This window comes from Macaca fascicularis, chromosome 5, assembly GCF_037993035.2.
Source record: "Macaca fascicularis isolate 582-1 chromosome 5, T2T-MFA8v1.1".
Taxonomy (NCBI): Eukaryota; Metazoa; Chordata; class Mammalia; order Primates; family Cercopithecidae; genus Macaca; species Macaca fascicularis.
In genome coordinates this window covers 150,097,067-150,121,493 of record NC_088379.1, presented here as the reverse complement: position 1 = coordinate 150,121,493, position 24,427 = coordinate 150,097,067, and the positions used below count along the sequence as shown (strand labels likewise).

At 39.1% G+C, this 24,427-nt stretch overlaps 1 long non-coding RNA gene and 1 pseudogene across 9 annotated transcripts in view; one reads left to right on the top strand and one right to left on the bottom strand.

Annotated features, from left to right (window-relative positions):
- The window catches only part of LOC123573636 (uncharacterized), a 180,859-nt gene extending 156,773 nt beyond the window's left edge, over positions 1-24,086 (bottom strand). For 4 of the 9 annotated variants that reach the window (XR_010587025.1, XR_012435139.1, XR_012435144.1 and 1 more), the window contains exons 1-2: positions 23,883-24,086; positions 22,323-22,420 (exon numbers count right to left, since the gene is read on the bottom strand). This is a non-coding gene — a long non-coding RNA (uncharacterized lncRNA). Of the gene's footprint in view, positions 1-22,322; positions 22,446-23,882 lie in introns of all 9 variants that reach the window. The other 5 variants (XR_012435141.1, XR_010587027.1, XR_010587024.1 and 2 more) reach the window with 2 other exon arrangements.
- LOC102135694 (large ribosomal subunit protein eL37 pseudogene) lies at positions 8,368-8,898 on the top strand (annotated as a pseudogene).
- Positions 24,087-24,427: the final 341 nt, after the last annotated feature.

Genomic DNA, 24,427 nt, shown 5'->3' with positions numbered 1-24,427 from the left:
GTAATGTAATGCCTTCAGCTTTGTTCTTTTTGCTTAGGGTTGCTTTGGCTATTTGGCTCTTTTATGGTTTCATGTGATTTTTATGATTGCTTTTTCTAATTCTGTGAAAAAATGACATTGGTAATTTGATAGGGATTGTATTAAATCTATAGATTGCTTTGGGCTTTATGATCATTTTAACAATATTGATTCTTCTAATTCATGAGCATGGGATATTTTTCCATTTGTTTGTGTCGTCTGCAATTTCTTTCATCAGTGTTTTGTAGTTCTCCTTATGGAGATCTTTCACCTCCTTGGTTAAATATATTCCTAGGTATTTCATTACTATTTTTAGCTATTATAAATGGAATTGCCTTCTTGATTTGGTCCTTAGCTAGATTCGGTTTGGTGTATACAAATGCCAGTGATTCTGTACATTAATTTTGTATCCTGAAACGTGACTAAATTTATTTATCAAATCCAAGAATTTGTGGTGGCGTCTTTAGGGTTTTCTAGATATAAAATCATATCATCAGTGAACAGGAGTAATTTGACTTTCTCTCTTCCAATTTGGATGCCTTTTCTTTCTTTATCTTGCCTGATTGCTCTGGCAAAGACTTCCAGTAGTGTGTTGAATAAGAATGGTGAAAGTGGGCATTCTTGTCTTGTTCCAGTTCTTAGAGGAAATGCTTCGACTTTTTCTTATTAAGTGTGATATTGGCTGTGGGTTTGTCATACACAGCCCTTCTTATGTTGAGGCATGTTACTTTTATGCCTAATTTGTCAAAAATTTTTATCATGAAGGGATGCTGAATTTTATCTTTTAAAATTCATTTTAGATGCGTTTTCTGTGTCTATTGAGATGATCATATGGTTTTTGTCCTGAATTCTGTTTTTATGATGTATCACATTTATGGATTCCTTTTCAAATATTTAAAAATCTCTAATTGGTTTAATGCAATTTCTGTGTTAGTATTATTTAAAAGGGAAATGGTTATTGATATATTTTTTAAATGCCAATAATTTCAATGCTCATATTTCAAAGTCAAACAGATCTCAATTTGGATCATCACTTTAATCATAGGTAGAGCCTCCTAGCTTTAGTGTACTCATCAATAAAAAAGAAAAAATAATTCCTTTTTTTTAGGGTTTTCATGAAGAGTAAATGTGGTAATTCATATAATATACTCAACAAATGTTAGTTCCCATTTGTTCTTCATAAGCATATTTTTCTAGTCCAGTAGATAATCTTCCATATAAATCATAGAATCACAAGTGGGATAGTTCCTGGGAATCTTAGAGGGTCCATTGAGGCCTCAAATTTGAGATCGGTGATATAAGTGCCCACACATTCAAAGAGAGAAATTAGACACATGCCTTTCAAGGTAGCCACACTGGTCCAACAACCATTGCCCACGAAAAGCCTAGTAGTTCATTTGATAGCAGATTTCTTTCATGGAATCTGAAGGGTAGAGAATCACTGCAGATACACAGACCCAAGGTACAACCAGATCACCATGCAGTGTACAGTAAGAGTTCTTACAGAAACGTGACACGTGCCCCCTGAAATTTGGAAGCACAGAAGCTGGTGCCTGGATAAGCCTCAACACAGGAGGATGCCTGGAGCTGCCAGCAACATCAGGGCCAGCATGCCAAATAGCAGAGAGCCCACAGTCTTACATAGCTGTAAATATTCTGAGTTCCAATTAAACTAGTAACTTTTCATAGCAAAATAGGAATTGCTTTCACAAACCAAAGACAAACATATATATGTATATATATCTACAAAATGGAAAAGAAGTTTGAGGTTTTATTATACTTTTCATCAATATTTATGTAATTCAAACATATATGGATAAAAAGTAATTAAACATGTTACTGCTATCAAATATGAATCCTTAGGTGGCTCTAGCTGGAGGCAGAAATATTTGAATATGTTATTCAATTCTTTGGAATAAAATTATGCTCATTTCAGCAGCATATATACTAGAAACTGGAGTAAAATTATATTTGAAGATAGGGGTACTTACTTCCCTTTATTATAAATAGTATTTGTTCTGTATACAAGTATAAGTAAATAAAACCACAGAGAGTAATATCATTAAACTAATAAACTAGTTTAGTTGAATCACATACTTTCTATGATCAAAAGCTATTCTCTGTTCCCAGAACAATTAAACACTTCTGGTGCCTTGGGATAGGCTGTTACGTATATCAGCCAAAGATAGCCTCTGTATATTATCCCCAAAGTTGGTTGTTTCTCCACTGCAGGCTGAGACCCATTAGCTCAAAAGCCCACTGACACCAAACTTAAATTTTTACACATCCACTTATTTTAAAAATAGCCTGACCAAGAAAATGTTAGCCGCTTAAGAGCCTGTCTGCTTTGCATACCCCGCAAAACCTCGCCCAACAGCTGTTACCTATTCATAAGACAGGGCCGTGCAGTTATAAGGCCTCAAGCCAAAGCTGCATGTCAGGGCTCTCTGACCCAGAGACTCTATGTAAGCTTCCTCTCCAATCTCTCTCTCCCTTGTCCTCCTCCCTCACCAGTAAGGCTATGAGGGACTTCTCCTCTCATGCAACCGTGGCCAAGCACCAACAAACTTGTCACTACCTCTCTTGCAGACATCCTTTTCCTTGATCAGCCCCATATCCCTTGAACCCCTACACAGACTAATTACAAATTCAGTAAAAAATTATAAGATGCTGCTGATTATAATGAAGATATGACTATAGAAAAGAAAAAAATTGTGAATTACATCTAAAATTCATTAATTGTAATCTGAGACTATTAAGAAAAGAAAAGGTGTGAAATTTTATAAGGATTCAAAAGATGTTAATTTGGGATAGGCAATGAAATACGTCTCAAACTTAAATAAATTCTTCCTATTTCCACATGTATTCAATAGGAATGGACCGTGATCTTGATTCTCTCATTTACTAGTTGTGGGAATTTGAACAAGTTTTTCTTTTTGAAGAAAAATCTCTCTGAACTTCTAGTACTGTTCCAATGAAATGGAATTAGTCATCTTATTTGCAATGTTACTGTGGGTCACTGTGAATGTTATTTGAGATAACAAGTGTAAGACACTTGCCACATAATGGGTTTTCAAAGTTTGTTAGCTCTCCACCCTAGATATGATGAAAACACGTTTTTCTTGAAAAGAAAAACTATCATTAACATATATAGGAAATATTTCATTGATCTTTACAAACAAGTATTTTCAGGAGTAATTCATTAAAGAAAAAGCTAACATTCAAAAGGTAGAGATGGCTCAAGTCACTCACCTGTGAAAAAGGCTATTCTTACTGTTCCCTGTCCTTTCCTTAAAAGAAATCTTTATTTAAAAAGTGAGTTGAGGCCAGGCGCGGTGGCTCACGCCTGTAATCCCAGCACTTTGGGAGGCCGAGGCGGGTGGATCACGAGGTCAGGAGATCGAGACCATCCTGGCTAACACGGTGAAACCCCGTCTCTACCAAAAAATATTTAAAAATTTGCCGGGCGTGGTGGCAAGCACCTGTAGTCCCAGCTACTCAGGAGGCTGAGGCAGGAGAATGGCGTGAACCCAGGAGGTGAAGCTTGCAGTGAGCCGAGATCACGCCACTGCACTCCAGCCTGGGTGACAGAGCGAGACTCCGTCTAAAAAAAAAAGAATAAAAAAAAAAAGTGAGTTGAAGAGTTTCCTTCCTGCTTTCAGCACTACTGTGGTTTCATTTGGAAGACAATGTGGTCTAGTGGGAAGACAGAACAAGGATCTTGGAGCCAGCCGATTCCAACACAGTGTAGAGGAGGCTAGCCACGAAGTCACCAACCTGAGACCCCAGGCAAATCCCTTGACCCCCCGAAGCCCCATTCAAACCCATGATAACCAAGTAAAATGTGCTAAAATCTGCTCTCTTTTCCTGAAAGGAAGGCATCTTTTAAAGGAACAAAAGTGCCTTGAGAATTTTTTAATAGTGTCTTTCAGAAACATGAATTCTGAATGAAGTAGCAAAAAATGATAATATGAATGATAATATGTATGATTCCAAATACCAGAATCCATACAGATGGCAATTTCTCCACACCTTTTATTGCTAAATATTTGGCTTGCTTCCATTATACCAACCACGGTAAATTCTGATGTCTGAAGTGTTGATTCAGAAAAATGGGTGTAAGGGATTTCTTACATACATGAAAGAACTCCCTTTCAATCCAAATTTTTACAAAATTTGGGCCAAAGAATAGTCTCCATTTTGCTTAGAACCTCACATTGAACTTCAAAACATTTTTAAGATTTTTGTTCTAAAATTATCTAATCCAAGGCAAAGAACTGGAGAATATTTGTTGTAGAACCAAAAGGAAGATGTCATTTAGTCAGCATGAAGTTGCATAATGAAAGAGGTCTCAGGATGCCTAGCTTCTATATTAATTTATATGTCATTCTAGACCTCAAATAACATTTGGATCAGCTTTTAAGTCCATCAAGCTGTCAAAATATACATACACACATCCAATAACCAAAAATCTCTATAACACATGCCTAAGTATCTAATGCCACCTAAAGGCAACTGTAGCTAATTGCAAAAACAAAACAAAACAAAAAATTGATACACAACAAGATATTAAAACTTTTCTCCCTGGATATAAACATAAATGGTATGTTCTTAGCTTAATACTTTCCTATGTTGCTTACAGTGAATACCTACTAAAGTCAATGACAAATTTAGCATAATCAATATTAAAATACAAATAGCTACTCAGGGGGGAAAAATGTGTGTGTTTGTGTGTGTGTGTGTGTATGTGTTCAGTATTACAATAAATCAAATAAATACAGTTAAAACTAGGGAAGAGTCTTCTTAAAATTCAATGCTGAATAGCCAAAAGGTGAAAGCAACCCCAGTCTCCATTGAAAGATGAATGAAAAAACAAAATGTACTATATACATACAATGAAATATTATTCAACCCTAAAACGGAAGGAAATTCTGACACATGCCACAACATGGATGAACCTTGAAGGCAGTTAATTAAACCAGTCACAAAATGAGAGATATGAATCCACCTATATGAGGTACCTAGAGTAGTTAAATTCATACAAACAGAAAGTAGAAGGGGGTTGCCTGTGGCTGTGGGGAGAAGAGAAAGTTAGTGTTTCATGTGGATAGAGTTTCAATTTAGGAAGAGGAAAAAGTTCTGGAGACGGATGGTGATGGTGGTTTCACAACAATGTGAATATACTTAATGTCACAGAACTGTACACTTAAAAATGGCTAAAATGGTAAACATTATGCTACCATATGTTTATGGTATACTTTACCACAATAAAAAAATTCAGTGCTGATATGAGAGGGATGAGATGCACCAATATATTGCTAATAGAAGTAAAAAGTGATGCAACTTTTCTGCAAAATGTGACAATTATGGAGCAAGAAAATTTTAAATGCTTATATCATTTGATTAATTAATTCTATACCTAGGACTCTAGCCAAAATATATATATATAACAGAGATAGCATTCAAAGAATTATGTCCTAGGATGATCATCAAAGTCTTACTTATAACAGAGAAAAGTAGGCCGGGTGCAGTGGCTCACGCCTGTAATCCCAGCACTTTGAGAGGTTGACATGGGTGGATCACAAAGTTGGGAGTTCAAGACCAGCCTGGCCAAGATAGTGAAACCCCATCTCTACTTAAAATACAAAAAAAAAATTAGCCAGATGTGGTGGCAGGCACCTGTAATCCCAGCTACTCAGGAGATTGAAGCAGAGAATTGCTTAAACCCAGAAGGCGGAGGTTGCAGTGAGCTGAGATCGCGCCACTGCACTTCAACCTGGGTGACAGAGCAAGTCTCTGCCTCAAAATAAAAAAAAAAAAAAAGAGAAAAATAGACAATAGTCTACAAATCTTATAACAGGAGACTATAAAACTAAATTGTAGAAAAGCAATATGGATTTGTTTGTTACAATTACAACCGTATTTATAAAGAATACTTAATGACATGCAGCATTAAATGGAAAAAGGAGATTTTTGTGTATTTTATCAATATTCTCTAAGTATTTCTCATGACCAGTTGGAACAAATGTGTACATATATTTTACAATTTGTAACATGAGGAAAGAGTTGAATTAATTTGCTCTTTGAAATATATCAGGAGGTTATTTTCCTTAACTAAAGCCTAGGAACAACTCATGATCACATTATACTAATAGCCAAAACTATATTCTGTTTTAATTTAATGAGAAATCTGTTGAGAATGTTTAAGAATTTTTAAGGCTTATGTTGAGATATTATTATCTTTTATTTTACAAAAAAAATTTTGAATTTATTAAAAATTTACATCATATCTACCGCTGTAAGAATCCACTGTGAGTGGAAATATAATAGGCCCTTAACAGATTAAATACAATTTATTTAAAACCATCAACTCTCTCCAGCTACGCTTAGACTTCATTTGAACTTAAATGATATGATACAACTTTTAGATGAACAGAATGTTTGCTCTGTCACAACAAATAAAATAAGCATTTGTCTCTATGCCAAAGATAATGCTTTAAAACGTTGATTGTGAGCCAGATGCACACCTATAATCCCAGCTACTTGGGAGGCTGAGGCAAGAGGAAGGATCGCTTGAGCCCAAGTGTTCAAAGCTATTGTGTGCCATTATTACACCTGTGAATAGTCACTGCACTCCAGCCTAGGCAACACAGTGAGATTTTGTCTCTAAAAGCAAATAATTATAATAAAATAAATGTTGACGGTTTTATTCAATGCAGTAACATTTACCAAGTATGATATAGGTATTAGAGCTATAGCAGTGATGGCAACAGAAGGAAGCCAAATGCCCAGGCAGATAGGGGTGGGTCCCCAGTGAAACCACCTTCAAGCCAAAAACAGCCTGAAGGCTGAAAGACCAGACTGCTGGTTCCAGATGGAACCCACAACCCAGAGAACTTCTATTTCTGTTTGCCTGCCCTTTCCCAGTTGATTCTTTCTGAATAATGCCTTTTAACTAATCGAATATTGCCTTTTCCAATACTACTTACGGCCTGCCCCTCCCCATTCTGAGCCCATAAAAGCCCCAGACTCAGCCATACACAGGGCACTTTCCTGTCCTAAGGTAGGAGGACCACCTCCACATCCCCTCTCCCCTGAAAGCTATTTCAACACTCAAGAAAACTCCCCACCTTGCTTACTTTTCAATTGTCAACATATTCTCATTCTTCCTGGATGTGAAAAAAGAACTCGGGAAATGATGTGCAAGCATGACTTGGTCCAGACAGGCCAAGTGAGCACGCCATCTCCTACAGCAGGTAGCATGCCCCGAGCATGGCCCAGGTAGGGGCATCACCAGCCAGAGGTCCTTGACTGGCAAAGGGACTGAGAAAAATCCTGCATCAGTAGTAAACAAAACAGACAAAAATCGCTGCTTTTACAGGATTTATAGTCTAGTGAAGAAGAGAGAAAATAAATCAAATAGATAAGTAAAATAAAAAGTATGTTAGATTATGATAAGTGCTTTGGAAAAAGATAAAACAGAGTAAAAGAATACAGAGTACTAGAGGGGAGTAAGTAGTGTGATAAGGAAAAGTGACCTTTGAGGAGGCATGAGGAAAGTGAGGGATGTGTGTGTGTTAGCCCATTGCTATAAAGAACAGCCCACTGCTGTAAAGAAATACCTGAGGCTGGGTGATTTATAAAGAAAAGATGTTTAATTGGCTCACAGTTCTGCAGGCTTTACCAGAAGCATGGTGCTGGCGTCTGCTTCTAGTGAGGCCTCATAAAGCTTATAATTGTGGCAGAAGGTGACCAGGAGTAAGGCACGTCACATGGAGAGAGCAAGAGCAAGAGAGAGATGGGGGGAAGTGCCACACTCTTTCAAACAACCAGACCTCACATGAACTCAGAGTGAGAACTCACTTATCACCAAGGAGATGGTGTTAAGCCATCCATGAGGGAATCACCCCAGGGACCCAAACACCTCCCACCAGGCCCCATCTCCAACACTGGGGATTACATTTCAACATGAGATTTGGGGAGACCAATATTCAAACCACTTCACTGGGGATATTTGGGTAAAGGGCAAAGGCATTTCAGGCACATGAAAAGGAGCCTAGTGTGCCTGGAGCAGAATGAACAAGAGAGAGAACAGGGGATCAGAGAGGTGGGGAGAGTAGGAAATCATATAGAGCCTCTTGTAGATGATCATTAGGATTTTGGCTTTTGTTCTACAAGACTGTCCATGAAGCCTGGAAACGTAAATAATTATGTGATTTTATTTTTTACAGATTGAAGATGTCCTGGATAGTGTTATGTATATGAGCCTATGTTTTCAGACTTCATGAACACCTTGAAATGAGACAGAAAGTCATTTGGGGTCTCTCTGGTCTCAACTGCAGAAGCGAGATGACGAAGGGGACGTCATCGTTTAGAAAGCGTTGCAATAAGACACACACATTGTGCCACTGCTGTGGCTCTAAGGCCTACCACCTTCGGAAGTCAACCTGTGGCAAATGTGGCTACCCTGCCAAGCACAAGAGAAAGTATAACTGGAGTGCCAAGGCTAAAAGACAAAATACCACCGGAACTGGTCAAATGAGGCACCTAAAAATTGTATACCGCAGATTCAGGCATGGATTCCATGAAGCAACAACACCTAAACCCAAGAGGGCAGCTGTGGCAGCATCCAGTTCATCTTAAGAATGCCAACGATTAGTCATGCAATAAATGTTCTGGTTATAAAAAAAAAAAAAGAAAGAAAGAAAAGTCATTTGGAGGGACAACTGAATGACACACTTCTGGTAGGTCCAAATGTTATCCTTCCTCAGGTTAGCCTAGGATGTTCCCATCGTGAAGGCAGAGCAACCAGACAGTGAGTGGAAATGTGCAAGCACTTTTTCAAGCCCCTACTTGAAAAACATCCCATTGGTCATATCAGATCACATGGCTGAGGCCAGAACAAAATCCCGAGGCAGATCATCTCATCCAGAATGGGAGAGTATTGCAGTTACATGGACATGGATATGAGGAGGGGTGAAGCACTGGGGCCAATAATGAGCACAACTCCCTGAGGGAGGGAGCTACTGCAGGAACTTCTTCTTTCTCAGCCAGATGAGAGCCTAAGACTAACACTAGAGAGCACCAATGCTAGAATGTGATCCATAGTTCCTGTGGAAACTGTGGCTCTCAAAGGTCAGCAGACCACTGGGAGGAAGGAAAATATATTAGGTCTAGCAGCCAAGGAGATTAATACTCAGAAGAATCCCTTATTAAAAAGAGAGTGACTGGAAGAGAGTTAAAAGTATAATGAGAACTCTTAAAAGAGTTTCATGTATAGCATGGAATGAACTAGGAATTCAGCATCTCAATTCAAAGAGGTGTTTAAAGTTGAAATTCAAGTTACTGGCCTGAAGTTCAAGTGAAAGAGATCTCGAAGCAAAGAACAAAATTACAAAGAGATGAAAATCATTAGGGAAATGATGAAGGATTCGAAGGATAGATCCAGAAGATCCAACATGTGAGTAACAGGCATTCCACAGGGGAATAAAATGAAATAATGGAAAAAAGAAAATAATTAAATATAGAAGAAGAAAATTACCTTGAGCTGAAGAAAGATATGCATCTGCAGACTGTAAGGGCTCACTGAATTCCAGATGGTTTTAACAAGAAAACACACATTGCTGGGCATGCTCTTGTAAACTTAAAACTTCAAGAATGATGAAAAACTCATAAAAACTTCAAGGCAGAAAAAAAATTTACTTATAAAGGAAGAAAGACAATCTGTCATTTGACTTCAAACCTACAATGTCAGAAGCTAGAAATTAGTAGAATAACATCTACCCATTACTGTGAGGAAAGGGCTGACATGCTACTTTACATAGACAAAGAATAAAAACAAAGCAAAACAATGGGCTAATCAGGAAAGAAAGTTATAGGCAGGGATGCAGAGAATATACTACCCTTGTATTTGATCTGAGAACAATACTTGAAAAATAACTCTAACCAAGCAATACACAAATCAGACAAGAAGCCTTATGAGTGTTGAGCAAACAAGGAAAAATGACCACACAGCACACATATAGTTGCATTCATAGGAGAAGATTCATAGAAACAGAAATCTTAGGAATGTAGATTGTCCCATTGTCCATACATTCTGGGGCAGCACAGAGACTTCTGGCTGTGTCAGCCTGTGGGGGAAGGACCCCAACCCTTGGGCTATGAGGCCTTTTTGCTGCTCATTATTAAGGAAGCAATAGCCTCCTATTCCAAATCCCCATTCCCTATGAGGCATCATCAGAGCCTGGGACACCACAGCAATATGACAGAGCAGAAACGTGGATCTAGCTCTGTTCTTCCAGTTCAGCACTATCCTGTCATCTCTTGTTATGAAATGAGTAGAGTCTGGAGTCCAAGCCTGGAAGCTATGTGATATGGTGAGTTGGTTGCCTAACTCAATACCTTAACATTCACAGTTAGGGGAGCACCAATTCATTCCCTGTCATAAATAGGATGGGGGAGCTTGGGTCCAATACTTGTCATTGGCCAATGCCTTATGCACTGAACAATAATCAATTTCCACAAAACTTTTCAGGAAGCTAACTCATTTTCTAAATGGCATCCTGCAAGGGGATCAATCTTGTACAAGTTGACCCTTATCTCTTAGTGCCTCCTCCTGCAACTCCGATCTCCAGGTTTGCCTTCTACCCTTTAGACTTCACTCTGTCGGTACTCTGTTTCAGCCACAGGGCCAGTGAGGCTGGCCACTGACTTTATAGGTTGCACTACAGATAATTAGGAATGACCAAGGGTGAACCCTAGAGTACTCTGTACCCCAGAGCACAGATAATATGTACTCAAAACAGACAGAAGAGGCCATTTGTGAGAACAGCCTGAGAGGTACACATTATCCAGTCTGGAATGTAAAACAAGACCAGCATACATTGCTTTAGTCCAGGGATACAGAAAGATTAAACAGAACCTGAGACCTTGCTGTCATGCCTCCTTCAATGATGGGGTGTCCCATGTTGACTAGGAGAGGAAGAGCCATCCTGCATGACTTGACCACCAATCTTTCCTATCTTTCATCTGTCATTGCTTACAGACCCATAAATAGAGTCAGATCCCAGCATGCTCTGGGGGAGAATTGCAGTCTGATCTGGGTACAGATAGCCTATATACCAAAAGAATTGTTGAATCTTGCCAATTTTCATTAGAATGAGCCCAGGTAAAATGTTTAAAGATAGTTTCTTTTCTTTCTCTCTTTTTTTTTTTTTTTTTGAGATAGAGTTCTGTTCTTGTTGCCCAGGCTGGAGTGCAGTGGCACAATCTTGGCTCACTGCAACCTCCACCTCCCAGGTTCAAGCAATTCTCCTGCCTCAGCCTCCTACGTAGGTGGGATTACAGGCATGCGCCACCATGCCAGGCTAATTTTGTACTTTTAGTAAAGACAGAGTTTCATCATGTTGGCCAGACTGGTTTCAAACTCCTGACCTCAGGTGATCCACTGGCCTCGGCCTCCCAAAGTGCTGGGATTACAGGCATGAGCCACCATCCCTGGCCTAAAGATAGTTTTCAGGGTGTTAGACCAAAGAGAATGGAATTTAACACTGAATCAAGCCAAATTTATCTATGAGTGCACTTATTCAGTATATAAGATTTGGGGTACATAAGTGGGAAATGGCTTAACAGTGTCCTTGGTTGATTGGCTTAAACTTGTATTCAGTAGACGCCTACCTTTAATGCAGTTAACATGCCAGAACTTCCCTTCAAAATATGGAAGAAGAAATTTTAAAAGCTTAGGGGTATAAGAATGTTGGAGTAGATTAATTCTGTGAAACTCACTCACCCTTTCCCTATTTTCCTTATTTGCTACTTCACTGAGAAAATGCATTAGCAAAAGGTGCACCGGCATCTTGGAAAAACCTGGTGGTGGCTGTTCTCTGTTGACTGGTTAGGGTGCTGGAAGATGCTGCCATTGGGATGAGCTCCACAACTGGAGTGGGAATAATTGGATCCTGGCATGACATAGGCCAGGCGAAAGCTCTTAACTATCAGAAACAAACTGGATGCAATTACCAGAATGAGCAGCAACAGGTGCAGAGTGACAATGAGAGTATTTTGACACCAAGGGATCTGTGGTGGTGGCTAACTGAACACAGTGTTCTTAGGAATGAAATAGATGGCAGCATACTAATATATTTGATCTATACCATCAGAAATATTCTAGGAATGAGGAGCTGAAACCTTACTTAATCACTGCAAAAGGAATTCATAGCCTCTCACATTTCCCAGATCTCAGCCAATTTGACAGTTTGGAGCCCTTTGAAAGGGAGAGTGGGTTTCTTTTCTTTTTTTTCTTTTCTTTCTTGAAACAGAATTTTGCTCTTGTCACCCAGGCTGGAGTGCAATGGCACAATTTCGGCTCACTGCAACCTCTGCCTCCTGGGTTCAAGCAATTCTCCTGCCTCAGCCTCCCAAGTAGCTAGGATTATAGGCACCCACCACCATGCCCGGCTAATTTTTGTATTTTTAGTAGAGATGGGGTTTCACCATGTTGGCCTAGCTAGTCTTGAACTCCTGACCTCAGGTGATCCACCTGCCTTGGCCTCCCGAAGTGCTGGGATTACAAGTGTGAGGCACCGTGCCCAGTCAGGAGAATGGGTTTTATCAGGAAGGATCTGACAACACTGCATGCTTGTACTAGAAATCGTCCTCCAAACCTGCCCCAGTGAGATTTGCAGTCCTTTACCAGGATGACTGTACACTGGGAAAAGACAAGTATCCAAATTTGGGGGAATTAATAGATTTGAGTTGATGCTAATCAAATTTGAGTTGATGCTAATCCCTGGGAAAAATCACTGTGATCCACCATTTATTCAGAATGGGGGCTTATAGGAGTCAGGGGGTTAATGGAGTTTGGGGCTGAGACTATGTCAAAGTGGGCCCAGTGGGCCCGCAGCCCTCTCCTGTGGTTATATCCTCTGTCTCTGGATAGTTGAGGTAGACATACCTAGCAACTGCAGAATCTCGCATGTAACTACTCAACTCAGGGTACAGTGGAGAGGGGAGCAAAAAGAAGGTATTCGGCACAGCCTCTTTTCTCACCCATCCTGGTACTTGATTGCATACAAAGTGACCATAGCAGTAGGGATAGAGTCAATCATAACAGGGACTTCAATAACAGAGACTTCCCTCAACAAGGCTGATCTGGCTGTAGCCACTGCTGGGTGCCCAACCAGCCAACAGCAGAGGCCAACACTGAGTCACTGATATGGCACATTTCCCAGGAGACCAGTCAGCTGTTTTGTGGCAGGTAGACAATAGTGAGCTCCTTCCATCACAGAAGGAGCAAATTAAGCACATACTGAGGATATGCATTTGTCCTCAATGCCTGCAATAAATCTCCCAACACCATCTATGGGCTCACAGGAGGCCTTATTCAGTAGCATGGTATTCCTTACAATATGACTTCTGGAAACCATTTTACAAAAAACAAAAACAAAAACAAAAAAGAACAATTATTCATTACTCATGATCGTGGAGTTCACTGGTCTTACTACCTAAATTATCAGCCAGAAGCAGCTGGCCTAATAGAAAGGAATAATAGCTTACTAAAAAGCCAGTTATGTCATCTGCCAGAAGACAACGTTCTATGATGTAGGGATGCAGTATATCTCTGACCCAGTTCTCTATTTATGATGTGTTATTTCTCTCATAGCCGTAATACATGGGATAGTCCAAGTAATAGAAATGGGAGTGGACTCTCTCCCTGTTAAGCTTAACCCTGTCTCAGAGGTTTTGCCTCTCATTCTCACCCTTGGACTCTGCTAGTTTACAGGACTTAGTTCCCAAAGAGGAATATTGGCCCCAGAGAATCCAACACAAGTCCCATCAAACTAGAAGCTGAGACTCACCAACAGATAGAGAAGGAAGTTGCTGTAGAGACTGGAAAATTTGATCTGATTAACACATGAAAACTGGGTGGCTGGTGCATGGTGCCGGTAGGGAGGATCGTGTCTAGAACCCCAGGGATTCTCATTACTTCTGTCCATTGTAAAGCCACCCAATAAAGTCTGAACTTCTATGGACTAAGATCCTTCAGTATAAAAGTCTTAGTCACCCAATCAGGTAAAGAATCCCAACAAATCCGGGTGCTATATTAGGACAAAGCAATCATGAAATGGGTGGTGGAAGAAGGAAGTAATAAATATCACTCTTGACCTTGTAATTAGTTACAGAAATAAGGATCATAGCAGCTATGCACATACACACACACAATATTTCATATGTGCCAGTTTTTTTTCTTTCAGATTTTCCTGCCATTATCTTCCCTCTTATGTTGAATGAGAGTTGGTAGTGCCTAATTTTACAATTTAGTTCACAGGTAACCAGGACCATAAGGAACTGCAACAGGGAAGATTACAGGATTGTGTTATCACCTGGAAAATCTTGAGATAGATACTATGGCTCACTTTTCTAGGACTTTGTGTGTCCATTTTCTGGAAAGAAGACAACAGTGTCTTTGTTTGCATGATGGATAGTAGACTCATGTTAGGCAGAATCATGGAGTTGCTGTTGTATTGGTATAAGGGTTTTATGGTTTAGCTCTGTGTCCCCACCCAAATCTCACCTTGGATTGTAATAATCCCCACATGTCATGGGAGGAACCCGGTGAGAGGTAACTGAATCATAGGGGCGGGTTTTCCTCTGCTGTTCTCATGATAGTGAGTAAGTCTCACGAGATCTGACGGTTTTAAAAAGGGGAGATCCCCTGCACATGCTCTCTTGCCTGCCACCATGTAAGATGTGCTTTTGCTTCCCCTTTGCCTCTGCCATGATTTTGAGGCCTCCCCAGTCATGTGAACAAGTGAGTCCATTAAACTTCTTTCCTTTATAAATTATCCAGTCTCTGGTAAATCTTTATTAGCAGCATGACAACAGACTAATACAAAGAATAAGAATAGATCCTGAATGGCAAAATGGTTAGACTCTCATATAAATTTTCTGCTCTTTTTGTGCCCCATGCTATCTCAGAGGAAAGTACATTTTCTAGGTTCCTTCTTCCTCTGGCTTCCAGACAGGTTCAGCCAGTGAAAAACACTGGCGGAAAATTGAAGTACAGGAGGAAAGGAGAAGGTAAATTACTTGTAACTCTGCTAGGGGTGGTGGTAGCTTCTTGTGGAACCAGTCTCTTGGTTGCCTCAATGTCCTATGCTTACATTCTCAGCTTTTGTTTCTGACCATTAATTCTCTGTATCAAAACTCCCTCTGGTGAAAGATCTTGAGTGGTTTATGCTTTCCTTCCTGGACCTTGAATGAAACTCTGTGTGTGTGTGTGTGTGTGTGTGTATTTCATTATAAACTACTCCAAACTGTTTTGAAAGTAGGTAGGAGTTTTTTTAATTAAAAGATATTAAAATTGTACTTGACATGTAACAATTATCTCTTTAAAAAGTCACAATTATTAATTTTATAAAATGTAAAAACAAAGCTTTTTCCTTATATAAGCGAAAAAGTACTTTAACATAAGATGGTGTTATTATTTACATGAATATTGTTGAGTATTTTTCTTGTAATGCAGCAAAGAAATGAACTTTTAAGTTTAATCTCTTTATTTACACAATGAGTAGAGATAAATTTTTGATAAATAAAACTCCACAAACCTACCCAAAGAAGTCTATTTTTCAAATTTCATATATGGCCAAGCCTTAAATATATTCTTCCAGGCATTTTATTTTTTCCCTTAAAATTGCATGTGAAGTTGCAAGTAATCCAGATATTACTGATTTGTTTATATTTAACAAGAATTTTTTGCTACAAATTTAAAGGCCAAAATGCTTTTCAAATGTCGTTATTCCTAGAAAACTAAAGTTGAGTACTGCTGTTGCTAAGTGAAACTTGAACTACACAAGGCTTAAGCCCAATGAACCTAAGAATTTCCAAATTTTCACATGGCCCAAAGCTAAGTGATATTTTCACATCTGACTCTAGATACTAAGCCACCAAAGACTGGAGTTTTTTTAAGTGGCTAATTCTATTCTTGTTGAAGTTCCTATTTTGTCACAAATTATATTTTAATGCCTGTGATTGTAACCAGATGGTTTCAAAATTACACCACATTGGAATGCAAGAATGCAGCCAACATATTTGGCCTCTTTATTCTGAAACATTTTTTACTGATCAAATGAGATAACTAGTCACCAAATAATACCTATACATTTCCCCTCCCACTTATTCAATTTTATTGTGCTGATGTTCAGCCAAAGTTCATTGAAGAATTCAGGAAAGAAGAATTCATTGAAGGAAAGAACAGCAGTATGGCAGTGATTAAACACAAGTTTTTGAGTCAATAATACTTGGGTGTCTCTAGTGTTGTTCCTAGTTGTGTTACATCAATGTCTTCCTTCATAACATAAGATAATTGTACCTGTCTCATGGACTTGTAGAGATTAATTGAGAAACCATTTGTAAAGATCTGAGTATACTACTTGGCACATAACACATGTTCAGTTATCTACTACTATTTTATACATTTTCCAAAACATACTTTTTCCACGTTGGAAAGGCTTTTTATACAAGATGAAAGATGGAGATTATAAAGCATTCCTAATGGCTAGAACTAATGAAGATTTTGTGGGTTCACCTGTGTATATTTAGTTTTAAATGATTTGTGTTTTGAATAGTTAGTACATTTACATGATTCGAAATTCAGAAAGTACTAAAAAGTATACAGCGAAAGGTACACACTAAAAGGACTCCCTCCCACCTCTGTATATCAGTTACCCAGTACCACTTCTCATGAGGCAATCAATGTTAGCACCCCATCCAAAGACATGTTATGCATATATCAACAAATAAATATGAATAAAACCTCTCTCTTTTACACAAATGGTAGCATACTCTACACTTTGATTTTTACTACACTCACTATTTTTGCTTCACAGTATACATCTTATACATCATTCCATATTGATATGGCTCTGCAGTATTCCTTATTTTATTTAACCTGTCTATTATTCATAGAAATGTAGGTTGTTTTCAGGCTTTTGCTATTACAAAAATATGTCACAACAAATAACCTATGTGTGCATGCTTTAGCATGTATGTATATGCTATAAATATCTGTAGGATAGATTCTGTATATCTGCAGCAGAAATTCCCAGAAGACCTGCTGGGTCATTGGGTATATATAATTGTAATTTTGATGATTATTTGCAAATTATTCCCCATAGAAGTTACATCATCATATATACCAACAAACAATGTATCTGGACACTTAAAATTCCTTTTTTTTTTTTTTTTTTTTTTTGAGACAGAGCATCGCTCTGTTGCCCAGGCTGGGGTGCGGTGGCGCAATCTTGGCTCAGTGCAAGCTCCGCCTCCCAGGTTCACGCCATTCTCCTGACTCAGCCTCCCAAGTAGCTGGGACTACAGGCGCCCGCCACCACGCCTGGCTAATTTTTTGTATTTTTAGTAGAGACGGGGTTTCATCGTGATAGCCAGGATGGTCTCGATCTCCTGATCTCCTGATCCACCCGCCTCAGCCTCCTGAAGTGCTGGGATTACAGGCGTGAGGCACCACGCCCGGCCTAAAATTCTTTTTCAAAACTACTAACAGACCAAAGGTTCAGCTAGCTCAACAGTCCACGAGTCTGTCTAGATATACTTTGAGCTTCACATCCTTTTTTTAGTAATAAGTTCCACACGGGAGGAGATCTCGGAGAGATTTCTTTTTGTATCCATGGCAACACTTACCTACTTAGAAGCCTCAAATTATTGTTCCTAGGTTACAAAAGTAAAAACTCTGGATTAAAACATTCTGCCCACTCCATGTTTTAAATAGAAAAGAGATAAGAAAAATCTGTGTTGGAAAACAGTGGTACACACACTGCTTCAGGTACTTGAGGATTGCTCAATTTAGGCATTTTCTTAGTGCATTTTGGAATATATTTTTCTGCTTTCTGAGGCTCTCTTCAGTTTTGCTCTCTCACTTTTGAGAAAGAGACTAATTTGTTTGCTTTACTGGCTGAACATACAGCAGGTCCAGGGTAGGAGTGGGATGATTATGGGTTTGTCCTGAATTCTTAGCACCTCCTTTAAGCAGGTAAATGTGCTATACTGTGGTATGGTCCTTAATGACTTAAATGCATTGGAATTTATTTTTGCTACTAAGACTTCAATTGGAATGAACAGTATTGTCCAAGTACAAAAATGTGTCTACTTATCCAATTTTTTTTCATTTAAATAGTAATTAGAAAAAAATCAACTGAGCATTTGGAAAATCTCACAGGGAAGAAGTAAACACATGTATAATCCTTAGTGTTATTAGCTGCAGTTACAAAATAAAAAAGTCCCTTTAAGATGTCCTGCTTTGAAAACATCAGAGGCATGTATGTATGTGCTTCTGCCACTCGGAATCCACAAGTAAAAATCTGCCTATTTGCAGAAATGATTCAATTGACTGTAAACATATTTGTTTGCAACATTGAACAGCCCATTTGTGAATGTGTGCCCATCTCCAGATGAACTGTCTTGCACGTAGGCCAAGTCATCAGAAGGTATTTAAAACCAAAAGTTTCTGTGGGGCTAGGCTCTCACTACAATCCCCTTCTTTCACAGTGTTGATTTTAAACTCAAATTCAGCATTAAGTGAGGTCTGATTTAGTTGGTCCAGTTTTATAATGCTTTTCAGAGTGAAGCATCAAAAAGCATTGTTGTTTCCTTATTGGTACAAAATTAGTCTTTGAATTGTGGATAACTTGTAATTTCAGTTAAAAGAGAAAAATAAAAGCAAAACTAGCTTATTATATGACAATAACTCAAATCAGTGATTTGCCACACATAAGAACAAAAACTTGACTGATGTAACAAATGTTTTTTGCTTTTTATCTATCTTTTTTAACATCATAAATACAGCTACTGAAACATTTTCTGACTGCAAGTAATCAATACAGCTCCACTGATCTTTTCAAGGTTCTCTCCGGGAACTGATGTAGAGTTGAAACGTGAACTACAGCAAATGAATTGCGGTTACTTTATTTACATGAATAATAGTCCCTTTTTAAAAAAGAAAAAAGAGCCACAAAAACTCCAGCAAATAAATTTTTAGAATAATTGCTCAAAGTAGCTTAGGAAAAAAAGAAATTAATTGGTTCAACTAGCCAAACATGAAAAGTAATTTTGACTTATGACCTAAAATTTAATAACCCCACCTCCAAAGGCCTGATAATTATTGATAAAATGCTGCTCTATGTATCTTTTCTTAATGTACAGTAAGCTTAATTTGACATAAAAATTGAAATATATCAAAGAAATTTTTAAAAAAGAATAAGAGAAGGCAATTTGGTCAGAGAACATTAAGACAAGGCTACTTGTATATGTATTTTATTCTATATTTTTCTCAGAAAAATAAAACTAGCTTTAAATAGTCACTGGTTTTGTTTCAGGACTATGACTGGAGCTTCTCTTCACTGCAATAAAGAACAGCATCAAAGGCAAATAAGACCAATAGAATCACATTGCCAATGCTGCCCTCGTTTCATTGTGTGCACACCATCGAACAGGCAGATGAAGAGGATCCTTGTCTTGGGTAGATTCAGTAGTTTTTTAAAAAGTCCAACAGTGTTCAATGTTTAGTAATAATATTTTTGTACCCTGGGCTCTACCTAATTATTCTTCCTAAACCAATTTTTATATATAGGCAAAGGTCGAACATATACAGTACACCTTCAGGGGTTTTCCTTTTAAAATATAATGTATCTATCTACACTACAGGTGAAGCAGCATAGCATAGTAGATGAACTTAGGAGTCAGTGAAGCCTTGGTTCAAGTGTTGTCAAGTTAATATAATTTTAGTATTTTCGTATTTGAAATAGAAATAATAAAACTTCCTAGAGTGACAATTAAACAAGATAACATATGCAAAACATAGTTCCTTAAATCAAATGGAATGTTAACAAATAGAGGCTATTACTATTACAGTATGCTATCTGAATATTTCTTAGGCACCATATACCATTGGTCCCCTGTATATCCGCAGGTTCTGCATCTGCAGATTCAACCAACCGTGGGTTGAAAATATGTGCAAAAAAACATTTTAAATAGCAATACACCAATTAAAAAAATACAAATAAAAAACACTACAACAAATATTTACATGTCATTTACATTGTATTAGGTATTATAAGTAATTAGAGATGACCAAGTATACCAGAAGACATGCATAGGTTGTAGGCAAACATGACATCATTTTATACAAGGGACTTGAACACCGTGGATTTTGGTATCTGCGGGGATCTTGGAACCAATTCCCCCTTTCCCGCTCCCCTACCCCATGCCATGGATACTGAGTGAGGGCTGTTCTGTAGTACATATTTAAATTAGACCCCTAAAGGGAAACAACCACATTTGTAATGCCATGGAATTTCTATTCATCAATTAAATAGCAAACGACGTGCATGGCAGTGTAACAGATGTGCCAATTGCCATCTAATTGGCAATAACAAAATGTATATATGCAAAATATGGCCTCAGATACCGTCAGCTAAAAATGTAAAATTGTGCCATATGGGCGGTTAGGGAAGAAGCACAGTATAAAGTAGCAAATGGTTAGTACATATAAAACATGCTGAAGGAATAAAGAGTGGAAGTGAGAATGCGGTCAAGGGTCCTCAGGAAAGTTAACATTTTAGGATTCTCAATTATAAGTGATAGAAACCTAACACAAAGTAGCTTAGGGGAAAAAATAAATTAGTTGGTACAAGTAACTAAACCGTGGTAAGGGTCAGGGCACATTTGTGCCTGTGGTAATATTAAAATCAGGCACTCTAACGCCAACATTTTTTTTTTTTCATTTTCCTCCTACTGTTGCTTTTCTCTATATGTCAACTTCATTTTCTTAGACTGACTTTTTCCACGAGGCTAGGAAATTACTAAGCAAAGGGAAAAGTCAAGCCGGGAACTAGGTCAGACAAAACTGCCTCCCATTTTATTTCTAAATAAGATAGCTAAAAAGCTACATACCTCCCTCACAATTTGCCCACAAGGAAATTCCTTGTGGGCCTCAAGATCTTTACCCTAAAACAGTTCTGTTGAACTTCATCCTGATCGCTTACCTTCACAGATGTGAGCAGAAGCTCATCCCTCTGCTCACCTGAGACAAATGCTTCCTCTGCCGTAATATTCATGTAAAAATGCAGATTCACTGAGCCAGACTAAATTGTGTATTCAGTGAAAGGCTGATCAAGGACTCAAAAAGAATGTAACCCTTTGTCTCTCACCTACCAGTGTCCTAGAAGCCCCTTGCTTTGAGTTGTCCCGTCTTTCCAGACCGAACCAATGTACATCTTACATGTATTGATTGATGCCTTATGCCTCCCTAAAATGTATAAAAGCAAGCTGTACCCTGATACATTGGGCACATGTTGTCAGGACCTGCTGCGACTGTGTCATGGGTATGTCCTTAACCTTGGCAAAATAAGGTTTCTAAATTGATTAAGATCTGTCAGGTATTCTAGAGTTCATATCATGGATAGCAGGTTTAGGGAGCAGCCACTACCAACAGAACCAAGATAAGGAAGCCCATTCAGGGCTGACATCCAGACCTCATAGAAACAGCAAGGACTTAGCTCACTGGATGGCAGAGAAGTTTGCGGGGGTGCCATACTGATGAAACTTGCTGGAAATCCACCTCATGAAGTGCTGGGGGAAGCTGTTCATGGAGAAATACCTTGTCGCCCGCACTTCACTGTCAAGTCACCAAAGAGGTGCCGTGAAAAGCTGTTCATAGGGAGGTGCCATATGCTAATAATCACTGGGTACAACTGGGTGTGGCTGACTGCTGCAGGAGCCTGACAAGAAGAGAACACTGCAACCAGGGAGAGAAACTCTTTTCTTCTCCAGCCAGCGTCCCCCCAACACCCTGTACTGACAAAGCTTAACATCATGCCAAATGGCAAAGAAGAAAGTCCAGCTTCATTATTATGGCGCAGGCAGTGAAGGGTGGATTTGGAGCTAAGAAGCAATAAACTAGTAATTGACACGGAGTATTTATGGAATTTTCTTAAATACCCATCTTGAAGAAATACCATCCATCAGCCTTATGCTGCTCTACTTAAATACAACTTAGCCAGAGAAGGAGAAGGGGATAGAGTCTCTCAAAAGGCTCTGCAAATTCTGCAGGTGAAAGACTACTTAAAAATTAAAAGAGGCCAGGCGCAGTGGCTCACGCCTGTAACCCCAGCACTTTGGGAGGCAGAGGTGGGCAGATCACCTGAGGTCGGGAGTTTGAGACCAGCCTGACCAACATGGAGAAACCTCATCTCTACTAAAAATACAAAGTTAGCCAGCGTGGTGGCGCATACCTGTAATCCCAGCTGCTCTGGAGGCTGAGGCAGGAGAATCACTTGAACCCGGGAGGTGGAGGCTGCAGTGAGCTGAGATGGCGCCAATGCACTCCAGCCTGGGCAACAAGAGCAAAACTCCGTCTCAAAAGAAAGAAAGAAAGAAAGAAAGAAAGAAAGAAAGAAAGAAAGAAAGAAAGAAAGAAAGAAAGAAAAAATGTAAAAGAAAAGGGGCCAGGCGCAGTGGTTCATGCTTGTAATCTCAGCACTTTGGGAGACTGAGGTGGGCAGATCACCCGAGGTCGGGAGTTCGAGACCAGCCTGACTGACATGGAGAAACCCCGTCTCTACTAAAAATACAAAATTAGCCAGGCATGGTGACGCATGCCTGTAATCCCAGCTACTCAGGAGGATGAGGCAGGAGAATCTCTTGAACCCGAGAGGTGGAGGTTGTGGTGAGCCGAGATCATGACATTGCTCTGGCCTGGGCAACAAGAGCGAAACTCCGTCTCAAAAAAAAAAAAAAAAAAGAAAAGAAAAGAAAGAAAGAAAGAGAGAAAGGGTTAAATATCTTGCCACTAGAAGAGCTTTTTGGTTCAGGATAGATGACTGAAGATGGACATTTGGTAGTCTCTCTCTTTTATCTGGGGAGCGGTCTGGAAATATATTAATAGAACTTCTGCTCTACAAATACAATTGGAATTATACTTTTATAATTTTTATTTTACAAAAATGTGTTACATACTCTAAGAAAAAGAGTCTTCAGTGTTTATTTTATATGGAAATCCATTAATTAAGACAGGAGGCATTATAGGTGGTGGTTAAGCATGTTGAAAAACAAGTATATAAGTTCAAACTGAGATGAACTTGAAAATTTAATTAGAAAGATTATTTGGGTTGAGTTAACCAAGGAGCAAAACTTAGCCATTTTTTCTTCTTTTTTGGTTCAGTCTTTATTCTATAAAAGAAGAAGGGAATGTTGCTCCATGTTACAGATTGCAAAGGGTAGTATTGTATCAGCCACAGTCCAGTCAGGAAGGAAAACAAACAAAAAAACAGTGCTACATATTTGAACAGGGGAGATTATAGAGAGAAAATTGATTACTCAAGTGCTGTAAGACTGGAAGAACAAAAATGGAGCCCTGGGGTAACCCAGAGAGAATAGCAGAAACAACTACCTTCAGTTCTCGGGAAATAAAAGGGAAGATATTGAGATGACCACTCATCTCCTTGGAGAAAGGGCCTCCTGAGCTGGGGATAAGGCCTCTGAGAAGTGCACGCTGCCTGGCACCTCTGAGAGGGTAGTGAGGCTTCCTCTGGGGGTGACAGAAAAAGCTAGGCCAACATAAAAACAGCAAAAAGTCAGAAAAACGTCACTTCTCCTCCTCCCCAACTTTCCAATCTCCCTCTTGCGCCTCTGATTTGCAGAATTTAACAGATCGCCAACTGGCGAAGGAGCTCAGGAAATGTAATTTGCAAAGTCCCAGTCCTGGCATCAGTGAGCAGCTACAAAAGGATCTATTTGGGATGGAGAGGCAATAGGTAAATAGTTGTCTTAGTAAGCTCAGGAGCATAACTTACCATTTTTTTTTGTTCTTGTTTTTTTTCTTTCCATGTTACAGTAAGGGAAGAAGTCACCACACATCCCAGCTGGAGGAGGGAATATGACTTTGGCTCACTTCAGCACCCTCACCATTGTTCCAGATATCCAAGGCCCTCCTTGGATCTCAACAAGACTTAAGCCGCTGCAGAGACGGTGTAGATGTGGAGTGGCTGGTTGGGGACAGAGTGAAACTCCTGGAATCAGATGGTGATCTGCTGATCAGCTGGGTCCTTGCCAGCCAACAGAGTCCATGCGTGCAAGAGCCTGGAGTCTCCCCCTGTAAAAACCTGGGGCTGGTTGGTCAATAAGCCTCACAGTAATCCTTAGTCCTGTTAGATATGAGTAATAAATTTCTTTTCAAAGAATTAATATGTCAGTATTTTCAATTCTTTGCCTTTTACTTTTAAACTTAACTTCCTCATAAAACAACCTTTTTTGATTACCTACTCCTCCCTGACTCATTCCTATCACCTGCTCCACCCTAATTCATTCTGACCACCTGCTCCACCCTAACTCATTCTGA